The sequence below is a fragment of the Belonocnema kinseyi genome, chromosome 8 (genome assembly GCF_010883055.1).
Source record: "Belonocnema kinseyi isolate 2016_QV_RU_SX_M_011 chromosome 8, B_treatae_v1, whole genome shotgun sequence".
Classification (NCBI taxonomy): domain Eukaryota; kingdom Metazoa; phylum Arthropoda; class Insecta; order Hymenoptera; family Cynipidae; genus Belonocnema; species Belonocnema kinseyi.
In genome coordinates this window covers 119,204,928-119,209,621 of record NC_046664.1, presented here as the reverse complement: position 1 = coordinate 119,209,621, position 4,694 = coordinate 119,204,928, and positions in this window count along the sequence as shown.

The window sequence follows — 4,694 nt, the reverse complement described above, 5'->3', positions numbered from 1 at the left end:
TATTCGGAAATGTACACTGAAACTCAAACCATAAGATAAAAAATTTACTTTTAAAATACTTCCAACCTTAGATCAAGCACTACGACAGCGTCAGGAACTAGATTAAACTATTGCCGTTTTTAAGATAACTAAGTAGGTGCATCAGTCCCTGAATAAAAGAGCGGAGGGAGGGAGTATGGAGATAAATTTTTTCCATTAGATACGAAACTAATACGAAATTAAAAGGAAGTTTTGTTTTGAAGTGTTATTCCTAAACTATTTTCAAATCAGATCTTCAATTTATCTATTTTAATCAAACACAGATTTCTTATTTGCCACAATAAATCTCAATAGCATTGTCTAAACAGTGATTTTTGATTGCAATAAATTAATATTTTGAATCGCAATAAAAAATGTTAACGAAAAACATATTACTGGTTCTTTTTACTGGAAAGTAGGTATTTAAAATGAATATTATAGTTTTTTATCCATAAAAGTTGACAGTTTATCATTTATAATAAAAAGTATTTTACACGTATATTGAATCATTTTTTATGAAATAAATCAACAATGAACAATTGTTGTTATTATTAATCTATTTATTACAAATAATAGACGGGTGCCTTGTATGGAATATATATATCTATGAATTCGGATTAAATAATCCGTTTTTTAAAGCTTGAATTCGGAAACTATGTACACTTTAAAACAATAAAAATATTAAAAATGAATTATTTATGTTTTTTATGTCTATCTACGTTAAATATGATACATATTGAGTTTTTAAAAATTTTGTTAGAAAAAACCTTGCGTTGAATAAATGAATATATTGAAAAAAAATCGATAAATGTACTCAATAAGTTATCTTAAAAATGTAACGCTGATCATTTCTACAAAAAAAACTTTCAAATCTATTCACAATTGCGATTTGTAGACTATTTTGAATTGTAAATTCTTGATCCAGCCCACTGTGCAGCGGGAAAAGTAAGTCCCAAAGGTTTTATTTTTATACGGACTTTGCCTGAGCCTGTCCGGCACTTTGCGATTTGACTAGGCAGAGTCCAAAGTGAAAGTGCTACTTCGGATTATGGCCTGACACCGCTCAGTCAATTCGCAGAGGGACGAGGCAGACTGCTGTGTGACGGCACATCGAACTTTGCCTGTGACAAATACATGTAATCTTAACACCTAAAGTCTTCGCACGATACATTTCTTATACTTCTAAACTATATTATATCTATTTTTTCGTAACGTAGTTGCACCCATTAGCTACTCTTTTCATGTGCGTAATAGTGCTCCTTTTAAATTCTTTCCAAATTTAACATTTCCATTCTTTATTACACTTGTCAAAGACTTTGAAAGCTTAGTAATGCTCGTCCTAATGAACTTCTTTTAATTATTCCTTTATAAATCTAACTTTGTGAACTTCATTCAAAATGCAGTAACGGACTACAAAATACTTAAGACCACTTTTAGACGGAATAATGACTACCAAAAGCGCCTTTACACATTGATTGTTGTATTTAATCCAATTAGTTATCGTATCCCTTTAATACAATACACAGTAAAAAAAAGATCAATTTTGTTGCAGAGCATTTTGTTCCAACGATCATTTGACTCTTGAGATCATAATGATCTGTCCATTCAGATCAATTTGATCTTATTTTTGGTTCATTTGTCAGACTAAACAAAATGGCCGCCAATTCCTGGTGCCGGTGTCATAACGGCATAATCTAAAAATTGGATCTAACTGCACGTAAGTGACAACTACAGTTACCGCAGTAAAAAAAGGATCAATTTTGTTGCAGAGCATTTTGCTTCAGCGAGCATTGGACTCTCGAAATCATAATGATTTTCCATTCGGATCAGTTTGATCTCATTTTTTCGTTCATATGTCAGACTAAACAAAATGGCCGCCAATTATTGTCACCGGTGTCATAACAACGTAACCTAAAAATGGTATCTAACCGCAGCAAGTGACAACTACACTTAACAGGTGATATTTTATAATATCAGATGTCGTTATTTTTTCAACTTTTCAAATACACTGCACGATCAGAAACCATAAAAAGCTTGAATATGAGCTACAGTATTGTAAGAACGCCAGCGGTCTTAGCTTGATTCATACCTGATCCCGAGTCAGATCATTATGATCTCAAAAGTCGATCATTCTCTTCGACCCATCAAAATGCTCTTGAATTCGGTATCATTTTTGTTGCATAACAAAATGGTATTGATTTGGGTCTCATTTTGAACAATGTATAGTTCCAGGTATCTGACAAGTTAATAGTGTTAAAAAATACACTTTACCTACAAAAAGAAATTACGAATACTGTTTTAATATAATAAAAAGATACTTTCAAAATTGGTTCTCTTTTCTCTTTATGAAAATATTTGAATAAAATCCTTTCAGATAATTCGCACAAATAATATACAATTCATATGATTAAAGTTGAATAAATATAAACATCAAAACTTTTTCACATGTGGCACGCGTGTGACACAATGACCTAACCTATAAACGTCATTCACAACGGTCTTTTTTTGCTAATCTGCTAAAAGGTTTATTTTAATCTAAGTACTTAAGGCTATCAATTTAACATGAGAACAATAATTTACTAAAATTTTCATCGATTTCCAAAAATAGTCTAAAATTTTCAAATAATAGTCCAAAAGTTTGAATTGCGTGGTGCACAGTTACAACAACTGAGTTAGCATGACAGATTTTTCAATTTTTTTTTCGTATGAAGAAAATTTTTGTTTGAAAATGCAAAATATTTAGGGTCTTAAGCGATTCTGTCCTAGGGCCATAATAGGGGGCTTATTATGGAAGTCATCTCAATTAAAAGTGTTGCCTTATTCGGACTATAATAGGTCCCGATGGGGGAAACCCTAATAAAGGTAAGCTGTTGGAGCCCTTAAAAAAGCCCCCATATATTCCTCTCTAATGCCATAAGATTATAACTTACCTTTAGTTAAAAAAAGTGCCAATAATCTTCTTTGGCACAGAATCACCATTTTTCATCATTAGTCTGGATACGAAAATAAAACGAGAAAAGAGTCCGAAAAAATTAATTAATTCCGAGATTAATTTCGCGATAAGTATACATCAGTTCTTTACGTTTACAACTAAGAGCGCTCGTTCAGGCTTGGCGTCGCTTTTGTAAATAAAAATCCAAAAAGCAGCTGACAAATGTCGCTAGGAGGGCTTTTTATTATGTGCGAAGAAGATGTAAACAGAATTGAAGTAGGACAGTCAACGTAAGTAGTGCGGCGTGTTAACTTTTACTATGTGGAATAGCACAAGCTCTTATTATACTATACCTTAGTATCAAATACTCTCTCAGCTAATCATTTATCGAATGAGTTCAAATATAGATTACTAAAGGGATGGCTCAAAGCACTATACATACTCAATGAAATTAATTTGCGAGCATAGCACACAATACTTTTACTACAAAGAAGTATTGGCCCTGTAATGCAGTATTATTTCATTTCCTAGATGACAATTAGTACTCTGTAAGATATCAACTTCTACTCTCACATCTCATATTTAATACAATCGCAAATAAAATATTTTGCTGTTCAAGACCAGGCAAAAATAACTAAATCATCATAGAAGAAAATGCCTATGCACCGTTTTAAATACCATACTACTTTTGGTACACGGAGAAAATTTGGTTCGGAAACTTTACCGAATTTTTAAGTATAATTGGAATATATGGACCAAAAGGAGAATATTTGACATTATTGTAATAATTTGTGTCTTGCGAAATGTTAAAGAATAAATGTCAGGTCGGTAAACTTTAATAACGCAGATTAAAGTTTCCAAATGTACAGTAAAGATTTTCAAAAGTAATCATTAATGCACGTGGTGTAATTATTGAAAACTATTCTGTCACACATTCAGGAAAAATTGGATAAAGTTTCATGCTTGTTAAGCAATGTTTGCTTTAATTGACAATAATTCCCTCAAAATCGGTTACAGAATCATAAATTTCGGTTATTCTTTCTAGGTAAAAATGTATTATGTACTTACAGGTTTGGTAAAGTTTTAAATGGATTCTAGAGAAAAATTAATTTTGATTATGTTATAATCTCCTGCATACTTTACGAAAGTTTGTCCACTGTAAGCGAGCTTTTCATTTTTTTACATTACACTTTATTCGACAGTTTGGTAAACCGATAGTCACGCAGTATCTTCCATCGCCTCCATAACACAGCCACACAAAAAAAAGTGTGTGGATCTGGTAACAAGACACACATATTCCTATGGATTTTGGGGCGCTGAATTCAAATTCGGTATCAAAAATCACCCATCACGTCATGGTTGAGCCATAACCTCAAAAAATGACGAAAAATCGTGCACTGAGACAAATAAATTTCAAAATTATGCCAGTGATGCAAATTTTCACTTCAAAAACATTTCGACAACTGTGAAAGATCAACCCTTGCCTGATATCAACTTATTTAACATAACTTTACCTAACAGAACCTGACCTCATCTAACCTGAATTAACAGAAATTTATTGAACTACACGTAAAGCTCTGGAAGCATATTTTCCCAGTAGCAAATGTGTGCTACATCGAATGGGTCAACTCGAGCCTAGCCTCGAAATAAATCGAACCTAGCCTAACCTAACCTAACCTCAAGAAACAAAATTAAACTGATTGTGTTGTCCCGTTGTGTTTGCGGTACCGTTTCATTCAGCTTT